Here is a 16671-nt window from a genome sequence, read left to right on the forward strand (position 1 = left end):
CTAAAGCTGGCAAAACCACACACTCAAAAGGCTTCTGAAATGAAAAGTCCTTAAGGGCTGTTATACTTTTTTGTTTAAACCTGACTGAGATAATATTTGTCTCTAATTTTTTTAAAAGCTTTGGTGGGTAAGAACAAAAAGCCCATAAAATGCCATTTGTTCTTGGAGGTGGAAGGGAGGAGGAGAACATACTTCTGGACAGACGAGATATTCCTATTGCCTAATAAAATTGTAATGGTGATTACCTCTATAGGGAATCCTCTAAAATTCTTTCCTGCCAACAAGGTTGGTATTACACAAGGACTTGGAGGATGGCAGGGAATAAAAACTGTGGAAAGGGGAGACTCCATTGCTCAGGTTGTACATATATGGATATTAATGTAGTAGTAGTAGTAGTAGTATAACTTTATTGATTAGTCAATTGACCATATCAAAGGGATATTAATGTTGACTACTAAAAGCTAAGTTCTTGTCACCACTTGCTAGCAATGTAAGAGGGACTCAGCCTTTGGAAGAAAGAAAGCACTTGACCAAAAGATACAAACTTCTATGGCATGTGGAATGCTAATTGCATAATAATTTCATTTTGTTGTAAATTTGTTGGTCTCCAACAGCACTCTCTCTGTCTGTATAAAATACTTCCTTTTGGAATGCATTGTTTTCATTTGATAAGACATCTCCATACCATAAGGAATTCATAGATATCAAGGAAAATAGGATGCATATCTATAATACAGATTAGCATTTCTCTTTTGAATATATACTTTATGTTATGATAACAAATGATTTAACCAAGGGAAAAGGTTACTTGTATGCAACAGGATTAACATTGCCTCTTAGATTTATTTTTTTTAAAAAATGGATAGGCATAAAAGCACTTGGAATAATTTTAAATTAATTAATTAATATAAATATAATATAAATATAATATAATATAATATATAATATAATATAATATAATATAAAAAATGAAAGAACCTGGAGGATTTCATTATAAATAGAATCACTGCAATATGCCTTTCTCCAGAACCAACATTCTGGTACCCTTCTTCCTCTTCCTCTTCCTCTTCCTCTTCTTCCTCTTCTGTATACCACCTAACTGTATTTATTGATTCTTAACACTTCTGGTTAGTTCAGATAGGAAACCTGAAATATTTCAAATATCAGTTTGAGAGGGAGGGAGGGAGGGAGGGAGGGAGAATGTTTGTGGGTGGATAGACAGATATAGATACAGTATATAGGTTTCCTTCCTATTACTGGTTTATCACTTCTCTGAAAGAAAAAAGCACTTAAGTTTACAATTCTATAATCAGAACACACAGTGTTATATATAAACATTTAATGAGAATTGGAGTTGCATTCCATTTAATGTCTGGTTACACAATCTATTTCTATTACCTAAATAAGATAGGAAGATATCAATGAGGCTTTCTTCCAGAGTTCAAACACTTCTTATGTATGACACTGATCCATCGCAAGACACGCAAAACACATCCTACAGCTTGGACAACTGAGTTTGATCCACAAGTTAGTGTCAATTTCTCCCTGAAGTTTTTGGAAAAAAGATGCTAATAGTGAAAAGATGGTCTTCCAGTGATTGAGTAATGTGTGCTACCTCTGATTTTGGCATTTTCTTCCCATGATGAAATATAGTTTTCTGACTACTAGAACATGAAAGGGGTAGTAATAACTGCAAGATCCTATTCAAATTAGACTCTCAGCAGGAAAGTAATTACTTAAAGATAAGCCCACTCAAATTGTGTCTGATCTGTTCATCAAATTGATTTGATTAGAAAAAGTGGATTTATCATCCAAACATTCAAACATCTGAATCAGTTTTATTTGAATCATTGATTGGAACATGTGAATCAGGTTAATTCAGTTCAAAAGTTTCATCCAATATGGACAAAAATATTTTCTGTGCTGTGGATTTCTTGTCACCAAATGAAACTGGATTATTTGATCCAAGCTGTCCAATTGATTCAATTCAATGAATTTATTTGTCACCTCAGATAATCAGTTTCACCAAAGTGAATCTAAACATTGAAAACACACATAGCCCTATGTACTGTACAACTTATTATCAAGTAATTCCCTATGGATAGAAAACTAAAATGTTAGGCTACTAACAATAATATTGTTTCATCTGCAATCTTGGTGACTTTATCTTTAAAAATGCAAATCTGCATTTTTAAAGTGTTAATGTTTGCATCTTATGTGTGTGTCATTTAATTGTTTTGCTACTTACTGGCTTGTTAGACAAATGAATTTTAACAGAATAATAAAAATGAATTTGAAGAACAGTTAGCAAATCAATCGAACACCTGATTCAGGACCTTAAAACAAAGTGAGGGAATGAACTAACCAAGCATGTGCTCAATCATTGCTACAGCAATTGACTGGTGGGTATGAAATATTAATGAATTATGGAGCAATTTCAATGTGAGTTGAACAGCAGAGGGACTTAAATTGGCTTATATTAACACACAAACTTACTGCACAGTGCATTGCCATCCTACTGCGTGTCTATTCATCGGCATTTTTCAACAGGGAATTGAAAATGATCAAACATTAGATGGGCCTTTCATAAAACTTGAAAGAGTACTTGAAACTGTGGGAGCATTCAGCTTTAGTCCCTTAGATTTTCTTTTCATTTAATCACATTCACTTATTGCTTGTTCATTCTCTAGTTATGATAAGTAACTTTGCCAGAGGAGAGTGGGAGTGAAAGAGAGAGGCTGAGATAAGATTTTGTTCCCTTAAGCATTCTTTAGGGTTCATGTCTGACAATATAATCAAAGGATAGCCAATAATTAAAGAAAAAAAAAATATCCAATTAGCACCTGGATTTTTCTTTTGTAGTGAAGGAACCTCTTCAACTGTTATAATGTGCAAAAGGAATTGCCATTTCTCCTCAAGTTTCATAGCACCACAAAACGTTAATACAGACACAGGAGATGTTCACATGTTTCAATAGGGTGCTGTGCTGCATTAACTTTGGAGTGTCCCTGAATCACAAAATTAATTTACATCCCCTCAGAAAGTGAGCAGGATTTAATAAAGTGTGATAATAAATTAACACTATCAACTGATGGAAACTGTGCTGTCCTTGAGATGTAAAATAAACTTTCATCCCAGAGAAGGTCATCGGGTACTATTACCTGCTAAGACCCCCTTGAAATTTACTTTGGCCATATTATTTCATATTGGGCTCACATGCTGAACTTCTTAATGCAGCAATGACTGAAGAGTGATGAATATTGGAGAGAGAAGCAGGTTGTAGAAACTCATGGACCTCCTAGCAAAGTATTTATCAGAGTCTTAGGTGTAATATAGTCATACACTGTTGATAGAACCTTCTTCAAGTGCCTTGAAGTCACTTTTGGTTCCTAGTGACTGCCTGGACTAGTACCTGCAGTTCTCTTAGTAACATTTTTTTTTTGTTGTTTTTGTTTTTGGAAATGGTTTGTCATTGCCTCTTCCTAGGGCCAAGAGAGAGGGACGGGCTCAAGGTCACCCAGCTGGCTGTATGCCCAAGATGGGACTAGAACTCACAGTCTCCTGGTTTCTTGTCTGATGCCTTAACCACTACACCAAACTGGCTCTATTATTCAGTCAAAATCCAACATCCCTGATGTTCCAATCCATAAGAAATGTATAAAGCAACAAGAGAAAAAAAAAATAGCAGATAACTCCATCATTGCCTTAGCAACAGCAGTGAAAGTATGATTTGGATTGGTGCTTTCTAAACTGTCAAACTTCAAATTATTGGTCAAATGGTCAAAATTCAACTATATTCTAGCAATAAATATGTTCACCAGAGGTACCCAAATTGTCACTATAATATTATATTAACATTCTGAACTTCAATGAAGGCAACAGGTTTTAGAGGGATTGGGGGGGGGGGGCATTGATGACAAATTCAGAGTTAACATTAATCTAAGGCAGGCTGGTTTATTAGCTGTGAGGCATTCATATTCATCTCATTTAAGTTTTGCATGAGCCATTTGGGAATATCCTTAATAATTTAGCTGCAGATTTTCAGAAATATTGTATACTACTTTGTTATTACTGGGGGGGGGGGGATCAGATATTGGGAATCTGCACTGATGATTGTTATTTATTTCTGTTGTCCTCATTAATTCATTGTTTTCAGTTAAATTTATTTTACCTCTTTCCTTAATGAATGAATGGTGTCAGTTGTCAGGGGCATAAATAATTAAATGAGAAAGAAGCAAGGAATGGGAAATTGGTTGTCTGTTCATTTAGGACTACTCCAGTTGTATTTGGGATGTATAGTATATATGGCTTTCTTGCTCCCCTTATGATTCTTGTATCCTCCCACCCACCCACCCCCGTCGTTGTTTCCACACTGAAAGTATACTGTACTACATAACCATACCAGTATATTTAGCTCTATTTCCCCCTTTTCCTCAATACTGTACATCCCTGATAATTAACCATCATGTTAATATTTTCCATTATTCTCCTAAGAATCCCATGCTAGCACTCTAATTCACATTTTATATAAATAAGGATTATTTTACAAAGGAAGGCTGTTAGTTTTGTTTCCTCTATAAAAATGATCTTAAAAAATGCAAATGTTTTGATGTTTCTTACCTACAGGAGTGAGTTTTAGATCTTCTCTATTGCTTTCTTTAACCTTTTGGTATGTATTAGCATTTTCATTACCTTTCAATATGCAGTGGATATTGCAGTTTGAAGAAAGAAAGAAGGAAAGAAAGAAAGAAAGAAAGAAAGAAAGAAAGAAAGAAAGAAGAAAAAGCAGTTTAAACATTTTTCCAGCAATGCTGCAACTACTAAAGATGGGGGAGCTGTAAATAAAATAAAATAAAATAAGATTAAATGTCAACTGTAAACATTATCTTTTTGGCTTTTTGTAGGCACTTAATGGGTGAACAATCAAACAACGATAAAGATTGGCTTACTACTTCGATTTTTCTTAAGAAATCTATTGTTCTCCAAAGAGGTCTTGGTTTAGAATGTTTCTTAATAGAGAGATAGAGTAGAAATACAATCATGAATGTAAACTTCAAAACTGCTTAAGGTGTTTGCCCTTTTATAAAGTATATAGAAAATGGCTTCTAATATTTGGCCTCAATGATCCAACTGCAGCTGATTGATAAGAATGTGTAGCACCAAGGGCTGGGGATATGGATTATGAAATCACAATGACTATTCACTAGAGTAAAAGTTTGTCTTGGCACCATCCAGGAATTCTGGGTAGCAGATATAAATTTGCCTTTTTATTAGCTGTGATAAATTAAATGTGAAGAGGAAAAACATATGAGTTGAATTTGCTTACAATTTTTCTAAAATGCATTTGAAAAGCTAGTTCTATATCTCATTATGAAGAAGAAAGCTGTGTTTCTGATTTTTTTTAGTATTTTAAAGAAATTGCACTTTTAATTAATTTTCCAGATATTCTATGATAAGAATCTCCTTGAATGGGATTTGAGTAATGCCATTACTCTTTGACAAATCAGAAGTGAAATACTTTGAAGGGAGAACATTAAAGAAAGAGAAATACAACCATTTCTAGATTTATATAGCATGTACATTGCAAAGTTATGTCCAGGCATTATTTCTGAATCATGTGCCCCATAGCAATCCTACTATGGGTTCAAAGCATGTAGACCCTCCGTAGAGAAGAACATGACATAATTAAGGTACACATAGTAGCCCTTTTTTTCAGATGTTTCCATCCCACACATCGATAGGGAAACAGAAACAGAGGGAAATATAATGCAGGAGGAAGAACCAGGAAGTATGACCATTATATCCATCTATATACAATCAAAATCACAGAATATGCCCAAATAGGAAACAAATGATAACAGAATCCTACAGTATATGTGTTTGCTCAGAAGTATTTCCTGTTTTGTTCACTAAGTCTCACACCTATGACAGCAATGCTGTCTTTACTGATACTTACTGTAAATCTTATTTGTGTTCCCCTTCTAGGATAATCCATTTCATTTCAGGATTTGGAAATGTATAGCCCCAGGGCCATTACTCCCACCCATTTCTTGAACTTCCCATCACTCCTTTTGACTGCAATGTTTCAGGAATGTGCAATGGGAAATTGGTGAAAATTATACTATTAGCCCTATTACCATATTTTCTAAAATGTCTGTCCCAAATTAGAAAAAATGAAAAAGAAAATCCCAACTCAACCATATATGAAATTCAGCCTGCTTACACAATTGATGCATGCCTCTTTATTGCCCATCCCCTCAAAAGCTATTAAACTTCTCTCTCACTTTTCAAATGGCTGTTCTAAACTACAGTATCATTTATTTTTCAAAACCATATTAAATGATTTTAGTCTGTGTGATGAAGAGATCTTCAATCTCATTAGGTCTTCCTATCAGTCAAAAGAAAAAAAATAAGAAGAATAATCCATTGAACTCTCTGATATATGGTATACACAAGCTTCTTCTTGTGTCTGTTGTTCTGTAGCTTTCAACAATTATCCATGCAACTTTAGCCATATGTAACTGGCTAGGACTGATTTCACTTGTAAACATGATAGCCTATTTCCATCTAATCAGCTTAATGAGACCCTGATGAGCATTGCATCATGGATGGATATCCACAGCTCTATCAGCTGTATGTGTACCTTATGCTGTCTATTTTCCTGTTGGATAAGGAAGGCATAATGTGGAATACATTCTATACAGTGCAGTGAGACTTAAGATGGAAATTCTACTCTGCCCTTATGTGTACGGTGATTATTTGTTGAAAAGAGGAACCAAGACCATGCCACTATCACCTCTTCTAACGTTACACAGCTTGCTGGTTCTGCCTTCTTGAAACATATAGTGTGGTGTTTCATGTACATCTTCACTCATAAAGCTCCCCACAAAATGAAGATCCCTATAGATTCCAGTATCTTTGATTCTGATCATTTTGTTGTTTTTGTTCACCTGCTTTTGATTTTTAATACTGCTCAAAAGCAGCTTTCTTTCTCTTGGCATTGTAAACATAAATTTGAAGAAGTATTGCCCAACATTTTTTGTACAATTCGATATTAGGTAATTTGAATTTGAAATGGAATTAAGAGTTGGCATGTACCTCCCCAAGAAAACACCAGAATTTTTTCAATGGGTCTATTCATTTGAGTGCCCCAACTGACTGAAAAATAACCAGGACTGACAAACAATTCAATCACATGGCTTTTCTCAAATGTATTTCACAGTTATGTAATTAGATGCAGCTAAACTGGCTCATACAAATGGGCTGAAGTATGTTTAGTGGAGTCTAACATTTTCTAGATCTTGGAGATTAAAGTAAACCCTCCATCTTCTAAGTTCACATTCAGTCAAAATTTCAGCATTGTTAATTCACTCAGAGGGATGTGAGTAGGCTTCAGTTGGGGGCAGGGATGTGGATGTAGATGTACCACATTTACTTTTGAGCTTTGGTTAATAAAGTAACTGAAGGAGGATCCTAAGTACAGCTGAGCACAAATGATTCTTTGGAATTGGCTACCAAATTATGGGAAAAAGATTTGGATGGACAAATCAACAATTTCTCATGAGCAGGACTTCTCTTTAGTGGGCAGCTGTATTACCACTCCTAACAAAGCCTCATGGAAATCTCTTGAGATCTAATGGAAATTTGCAAACCTCTGGAGGAATTATTGTACACTGAAAAACAACACTTTCTCTCATTCTCTCAGATATGTAAATGCACACCTCAGCTATCTCATGACTGGTTCAGGAAGTTTTAATTACATAAATTTAATAAAAATAGAATGAATTCTATATCTACAGTATCTTGATACTAAAACTATCTGGAATTTTATTCAACAACAAAGGAGGCAGTGAAAGGCACTAATATAGCAATAGATTTAAAGAATATGAGTTCTGAGAATTATTCCAGGCATGCCAACTCTAGAGCAATACCCCATTTCTTATGTTGTTGTTGAAATAAGGGGGCATTGAAGGGATTACAAGGCCATATATTTTCCATGCACCTGAGATCACACAAATCTATAAATTAATCATGATGTCTTCAAGGGGAAGCCTATTAGTGTAAGCTGCCATAGAACCAGAAGGAAGATCTGGGGAAACAAGGTTCAGAAACCCACATCACTCTGCTTATGTCTGAAGACTGAAATTACATATAAATTTATTTAAGCTCATTGAACTCATTAGGTTTTATTTCTGAAGGACATGAAAAGGAATACACTGTAATCTGTACTTCCTACTTCATACCTCTACATCAATATTGGACAAAAGCTACAGTTAAAGACTAAGGTAAGATCGACTCTCTCAGGTTACATTCATTTCCTGGACTGTATTGATGCCGTTTTCTTGGCAGTGTAGTGATTCCATTGTGATTTAAAAAAAAAAAAAAAAAACTTCCCAGTCTAGCCCAAGGGTCTTCCAGTTAAGCACATTTAACTTTGCTTAGCTTCTGAATTCAGCCGAATTCAGACAGCTACTGCTACCCCTTGGGCTTTTAAAGACAAGGGATCTGTAAAGCTTTAGGCTGAAGACTCCATTTGCAAGCAATTCAGTCAAAACTCTCCTTAAAATCAACTTTTCAGATTGAATCACCAAGTTGATTTGATGTGTTGAACCCAGACAGGTGCCTTATCTTCAAATTGATTTGAAGATTTGATGGACTTTAGTGCTACACTCACCCATTGTTATTGAATCAAATTGGATCTTCAAATCTAATTAATTCGGTTGGACTCATTATATCACAAAATCTTAATGATGTATTTAATTGAATTAGGAATGTTAATATCTTGGGCTGAGTTGTCTACCCTTATAAAAGACACAGAGAGCCAGTTTGGTTAGTGGTTAAGGCACTGGGCTAGAAACCGGGAGACCATTTGGATGACCTTGGGCCAGTCACTTTCTTTCAGCCCTAGGAAGGAGGCAATGACAAACCACTTCCAAAAGACCTTGCCAAGAAAACTGCAGAGAGTCTCCAAGAATCGGACACAATTGAATGGATGATGATGATGATGATGATGATGATAATAATAATAATAATAATAATAATAGACACAAGGCTACTTTTATCTCATTTCTTAAAGAAGATAAAAAATACTTCCAGAAAATTTCTTAATATCTCTCAGAGTTTTGTTTTTGAAATAGAAGATTATATTGACATGGGAACACTTCTTAATTAGGGTTTAATTAATTAATTAGGGTTTTTGTGTTGTGTATATGTGTTTGCAATATTTTAATAGGTTATTCAGGATAATACTGTGCTTTAGGAAGACAGGTCAGCTCAAGCACATAATTCTGCACAGAGATCTTGATACACAATATTTTATTATTATCAGATGTTATATATTAAATATTTCATTGTTAATTAATTGTTAATTATGTTCCACTCCATGAGTTCTGCCATTTGATTAAATTAATATTTAATTACTTACTAATTACATATTTAACACTATAAGACACATGATTGACAAGGAGTGATTATGCCGACTTTGTCCATGGGAAAACACAGGCAAAAAACCCCTTCATTTTTATTTCCTTGTGTGCCAGGTTTCTTTATGTCAGAAAGTACAGAATGGGAAAACTGACATGCAGTATTCTTAAATCAGATATCTGGATTCACATAAGTTCATGACATGGGAAAGATAATATAAAGAAGTAGTCAATCCTGCAATCATTAGTGGTTCCCCAACCACTTGGCCTATACCTGTGTTGACGTTGCAATTCCCAACTTTCTTATGGCCATGTAGGCTAGAAATTCTAAGAGTTGTAATCTGTGTCATCTTACCTGGAATATTTTATATACTTACATAAGAGTAAGTCCCACTGAACTTAAATATGCTGATATCTGAGTACCTCAAGAATGTCAGAAGGCTGAGGTGAGTGTCAGAAGGTCCTCTACTTAGATTTTCTATACATTTACTTGTTTGCTTTTGGGAACCATTTTTTCTCAACATTTACTCCCCCCACTTCAAGTACAAAGAATATTAATTTAAGAAGACATTACAACCACACATATAAAGTGCTCTGAAAATTTAAAATGCTTTCTAAATGTTCAATATTATGAAAATGTATGCAATGGTTTTGATATTGTCAATTGACTAATCAATAAAGTTATACTACTACTACTACTACTACTACTGTATGCAATGGAAGAAACATTGGAGATTCTGCATTAATCAGATGTAATGATGCTGATGACTCCCAGACTAATTATCAATGAATAATAGAAGCAGATTTGTTTCATATAAATAGCTTTTATGTTTGTTGTTTATTCAGTTAGTCGCTTCCGACTCTTCATGACTTCATGGACCAGCCCACGCCAGAGCTTCCTGTCGGTCGTCAACACCCCCAGCTCCCCCAGGGACGAGTCCGTCACCTCTAGAATATCATCCATCCATCTTGCCCTTGGTCGGCTCCTCTTCCTTTTGACTTCCACTCTCCCTAGCATCAGCATCTTCTCCAGGGTGTCCTGTCTTCTCATTAGGTGGCCAAAGTATTTCAGTTTTGCCTTTAATATCATTCTCTCAAGTGAGCAGTCTGGCTTTATTTCCTGGAGTAAGGACTGGTTTGATCTTCTTGCAGTCCAAGGCACTCTCAGAATTTTCCTCCAACACCACAGTTCAAAAGCATCGATCTTCCTTCTCTCAGCCTTCCTTATGGTCCAGCTCTTGCAGCCACATGTTACTATGGGGAACACCATTGCTTGAACTATGCAGACCTTTGTTGTCAGTGTGATGTCTCTGCTCTTAACTATTTTATCAAGATTTGTCATTGCTCTTCTCCCAAGGATTAAGCATCTTCTGATTTCCTGACTGCAGTCAGCATCTGCAGTAATCTTCGCACCTAGAAATACAAAGTCTTTCACTGCTTCTACATTTTCTCCCTCTATTTGCCAGTTATCAATCAAGCTGGTTGCCATAATCTTGGTTTTTCTGAGGTTTAGCTGCAAGCCAGCTTTTGCACTTTCTTCTTTCACCTTCATCATAAGGCTCCTCAGTTCCTCTTCGCTTTCAGCCATCAAAGTGGTATCATCTGCATATCTGAGATTGTTAATGTTTCTTCCAGAGATTTTAACTCCAGCCTTGGATTCCTCAAGCCCAGCTTGTCGCATGATGTGTTCTGCAAATAAGTTGAATAGGTAGGGTGAGAGTATACAGCCCTGCCATGCTCCTTTCCCAATCTTAAATCAGTCCGTTGTTCCGTGGTCTGTTCTTACTGTTGCTACTTGGTTGTTATACAGATTCTTCAGGAGGCAGACAAGATGACTTGGTATCCCCATACCACTAAGAACTTGCCACAATTTGTTATGGTCCACACAGTCAAAGGCTTTAGAATAGTCAATAAAACAGAAATAGATGTTTTTTCTGAAACTCCCTGGCTTTTTCCATTATCCAGGAAACACCTCCTTCAGGCAATGAAGGAGGTCTTCGGATTACTTTCTCAATGTTGGGAAGGACTGAACTTAATCTTGGTGGCAAAGTTTTTCTCCTCAATTTTGGAATGCACTTCTCCTCCTGAGGTGAATTCTCATGAGGTTTCTAATGTATTGATTTATTCTCAGGGGCTTGTCAGTGCTTCATCTAGCAGGTTTTCTTCATTGAGAGGGATGATAATAGCAAGGAGGGCATGTAGAAGTGTTGGATTAGTCTATGGATGCAAAAATAAATGAAGTTAGGTAGGGCCTTTCCCAAGTAATATGACTTTTTAACACATTACATTTGTTAATTGATCAGGTCCTTGTAAACTGTCTCACATGTAACCTGTCTCTTCGCCTCCCTTTCCCCCCACCTCACTCTAATTTAAATCCTCCATCAGGCTAGCTGCTCTATGCATCTGGTCAAGTGAGTTGCAAGTCATGAAAGCTTATGTCTTTTAATTTTGTTTTTTGGGGAAAAGGTGCTCCAGATTCCTGGTTTTAGGAGAAAGTGATGCAGTAAAATGCATTGCAGCAGGAAGAACATTGCCTGAAGTGTGTGTGCGTGTGTTCTTCCTTTTCTCTCCTGCTTCCTTTCCATCCAGACCTACTACTGCTAGCCTGAGCAATGTGGAAAGATCTGCTCCTTCCATTAAATCTCATCAGTACTCTGTTCTCCAAGGTGTTCCATGAGTACTTTCTATTCCCCAAATTTATGATTTTTGACCCAGTTTGTGTCATCACCTGCTGTCAGTGTGGCAATATCACCAGATCAGTGAATACTCAGCTGTGCTGTGCAAAATGTGCTTTAGAATTTCTGAAGAGTTTAATGTTGTTTATGCAATTAGTTTTGTAGTTGGTTAATTTTTTTCTGATGCTTCTGAGCTTCCTTTACCATTGCAAACTGGCAGCAGATACAGCTGTGCTTTCTATTCCAAAGCCTCCCTGACTGCTTCTGCATCCTTAAGTGAAAAAAAATCCCTTTAGGATGTTTTCCATCCCAATGTTTTCCATTGGGATTTAGTTAAGTGTGGAGAGCCAGGGAGGTTGCAAGCTGCCCAAGAAATGATCAACCAGTGAAAGATGAGACACTTGCTCACCTCACAATTAAGGAGAAGAAAAATGCCACCCATATAGCCATCCATTCATTCACATTTTCTGATCCTTTGGAGCAGACACTTTTAAGTATAAGTGGTAAGAAGTGTTACAAAATGCTAAAGGAATGCTTACACAGCTCTTGCCAAGAAAAAAATAAATACATAAAAGTATGTCCATGTAGAAATCAGGAAATAATCTTTAGGGACTTTTACTTTTTTTGTTTAATTTCAGTTCCCTGTTAGGAGGAACTGGCTTGTCATCTCTAGCTCTCTACTGTAGGCTGAAAGGATTGAAATAGTCCTTCCCTCCCTCCCTGGATCTCTCTTCTTGACTAGGCTTTGGAGATATTTCTGGATCTATCCAGATCATCCCCAGTAATAAATTTGAATTCACCCATAGGAAATGTCTGAAATACAGCTGTGCTTGATCACCTGAGTGGGCAGACATTTTTCCCCCTATATCCTTCAGAGTTATGAGACTAAGAAAAGTTTAAATGAGGTCATGGGAATGAAGGGAAAAAAAAGACAAAGAAAACTCTGACAGTAAAGTTCAGTTTAGAATGCTACCTGCATCCTACACTGGGATAAATCTGCTGAAAGAAGCTTCTAAATGTAGATATGGACCTCCTGGGAGGATCACTGAACCACAGAATTATGCAAGGAACTAAGTACATATAGAGTGAATGATTTAAGCCATCAGAGAGACAGCTAAATATTTTGAATAAAATAGGTCATGTCAGAATAATCTGGAGGCCAACATCTTCATGCAAGTTTTAGTTATTTCAAGCAAGGTTGACTTCCAAACTTACAGTACAGCTCCCTTTGTCCATTTATATATGCACCCATGACAGAAAGGAGATTGTACCTATTAGCATCATTCTTAGGTACCTTTAGAAGCTACTACTACTAAGTAGCTAATTAAGTGGCTCCTTAGAACTATGGACACTTTGCTGTTATGGCTGCCAGCTTACTTTGATCTACTATATATCTAATATGTTATACACCATGAGATGAACCTCTACTGAAATGGGACATTAAGGGGACATATTTTGTCACTTCCAACAATCAACAAGATAAATATTGTTCAAAATATAATGGCTCCGTCATTGCCTTGAAGACCGCAACTCTAGTTTCATTCTCCAGGGTCTTCTGCAAAATGGAAACTGCAAAACCATTACTGTTCAGTCATCTAATGGCTATATGTCCTCTCCCACTACAGCTGGAGAAGACAAGATATGGCTCTCCAGGTAGTGAAGACTGCAGTCCCATAATTATCCCAATTTATCATGCTATCAGAGTGCATGGGAATTGGAGTTCCACAACATCTGGAAAGTTGTACATTACCAGTTAGAGTGGCAAGGCAAAGGAATTGGTGGAGAATGGTGATCAGCTCATTATTTGAAGAACTCTCCTTTTTGGTCTCTTGTTCCTGTCTCCTGTTTAGACCCTCCTCTTTCATGTTAACACCATGTGCACTGCACTGCCTTTCAGTATCAAAGGAAAGTTCTTCAAAGTCCATTTGGGGCAGAAATGGGCTCACCCATCAGTCCACTTTTTATAGAGAGAAAGTAGACTGACCACAAAAATAAAATTATCCTTCTTATTCAGCTGTGAACTCTCTGCATTAATGCTATTCATGGTTTTAGCATGATGATACGATCCAGTGCATATGAGAGCCTTGCAAGGATATACTGAACCATGACCTAGACTTCCCCCACCCCCATTCACAGCTTAGCCACAACTAAGTCCCTGCATGAGGATGGACACTGGATTTCATTTATTTATTTATTTTCCCAAACAGCCTGCTGCTTCTTTTTGTTTTGTTTCATTCTTATTTCTTCAAGGTAATTTGGTGATTAATAGAACTTAAGGGCACCCTTACTATAATATGCACTTCACACCGATCAAGTTTCCAGGACTCATTATTATTCATTAGGTGCAGTCAGCTTCTTAATTCCTTCTTGCATAACTCCAAATACTTCTGTGATATTTACAGTCCCCGGCAGATAATCTTTAAGACTTCAGATACTACAATTTGAAATAAATTTGAGCTGGAATTATACTCTGCTTATGATTGCAAATAATTAATTGTAGAACTTGCTCTTCCAGGAGGACTAGGAGGAGGAGGAGGAAGGAGAAGAAAAACAAAATAGAAATGGATAACTCTAAGAGTGATTCATGTGATATTCACACATAGGACAATTAAGTAGGAGAAAAAAAAATCCTTATTCTACTGATGCCATCCCTAATATAATATAGTTGTGCTCAGGATGGCTGTGTTTTGTCTGTGTTTTAACAAAGAGAAAGATCTCTGCATGAGCAGCTGTTTGTCATAGGCAGTCTATGCAATTGGGATTCCTATGGTTATTGATCACATGGAACAGCTGTTCTATGTGGAACAGGCTTTACTTTCCAGAGGTTTTTACTTAATCTACAGGCTAAAACTTAACATCTCCAGATGAGATGTTTCTGAAAACATAATGTGAGTTTTCTTTCTTCTCATTCATCACTAGTGATTATTATGTACTGATGTTACTTTCAGAATCATCTTGTTGGAAGTATTGGCAGCACCAGACATCAAGAGTGAACATGAATGAATGAATGAATGAATCAATCAATCAATCAATCAATCAATCATGTTTATTACAGCCCTAAAGCCAGATACAATCAAAATATATAGTAATAACAATCTCATGTGTGTGTGTGTATACACACGCACACACACAGAGTATATACAGAAAAACAATTAGCATGATACAATCTAAGATTAATTAACAATAAATATATGAAATAAATTGAAATAAAATAGTATTTTAAGAAATTATAAACCTAAGTAATGTTGTGGTGTATCGTGCAGATGGTAGCACAAAACTGGGCAACTTGGGAGGATATTTTTGAGTCCTCTTCCAAAGAAAGGAGCATTAAATACACATCATGCTCCCTGCCTGGAAATTTCTTCAATATTGGATATATAAGGGTCTGTCTAGAGTCCTAATATAGTTCAAACCACTTCTGTATATTTGCCAAGAAAAAAAATAAGGGCATTCAGAGATGCTTGGGTACCAGATGATAAGACAGGATCATATTGGAAGACATTACGCCAGTTACTGACAAAATATGAAAGTTTCCCAAATAGATCTGTAGGTGATGGCCAGATCAAAGCCACAAGGAGATCTAATCACTTGTTGGGTCAGTACCAAAAGAGGAGTCCCTTCCTCATTTATGAGGATTCCTTCAGTTGGAATATGGACTGTGGGAAGCACAGACCAAAAAATTGTAAAGCAGAAATGAAACACATTAAATTGGATTTAAGGGTTCCAGGATGGTTCAGTCTGGAAAACATAGATTCAAAATGTACAATTAATGTAAGGGAGAGATTCATTACATCACAGTGATCCAAATATATGCCTCAACCAAAAATGCTGAAGAAGCTGAGGTAGAACAGTTCTATGAGGATCTGCAGCACCTACTGGACAACACACCTAAAAGAGATGTTATTTTCATCACAGGAGACTGGAATGCTAAGGTGGGCAGTCAAATGACACCTGGAATTACAGGTAAACATGGCCTGGGAGAACAAAACGAAGCAGGACATAGGCTGATAGAATTTTGTCAAGACAACTCACTCTGCATAACAAACACTCTCTTCCAACAACCTAACAGACGGCTTTATACATGGACTTCACCACATGGACAACACCGAAATCAGATTGACTACATCCTTTGCAGCCAAAGGTGGTGGACATCTATACAGTCGGTAAAAACAAGACCTGGAGCTGACTGTAGTTCAGATCATGAACTTCTTATTGCACAATTTAGGATCAGACTAAAGAGATTAGGGAAGACCCACAGATCAGCTAGATATGAGCTCACTAATATTCCTAAGGAATATGCAGTGGAGCTGAAGAATAGATTTAAGGGACTAGATTTAGTAGATAGGGTCCCGGAAGAACTATGGACAGAAGTTCGCAACATTGTTCAGGAGGCGGCAACAGAATACATCCCAAAGAAAGAGAGAACCAAGAAGGCAAAATGGCTGTCTGCTGAGATGCTAGAAGTAGCCCAAGAAAGAAGGAAAGCAAAAGGCAACAGTGATAAGGGAAGATATGCCCAATTAAATGCAAAATTCCAGAGGTTAGCCAGAAGAGATAAGGAATTATTTTTAAAC

The sequence above is a fragment of the Candoia aspera genome, chromosome 11 (assembly GCF_035149785.1).
Source record: "Candoia aspera isolate rCanAsp1 chromosome 11, rCanAsp1.hap2, whole genome shotgun sequence".
In the NCBI taxonomy this organism is placed as follows: domain Eukaryota; kingdom Metazoa; phylum Chordata; class Lepidosauria; order Squamata; family Boidae; genus Candoia; species Candoia aspera.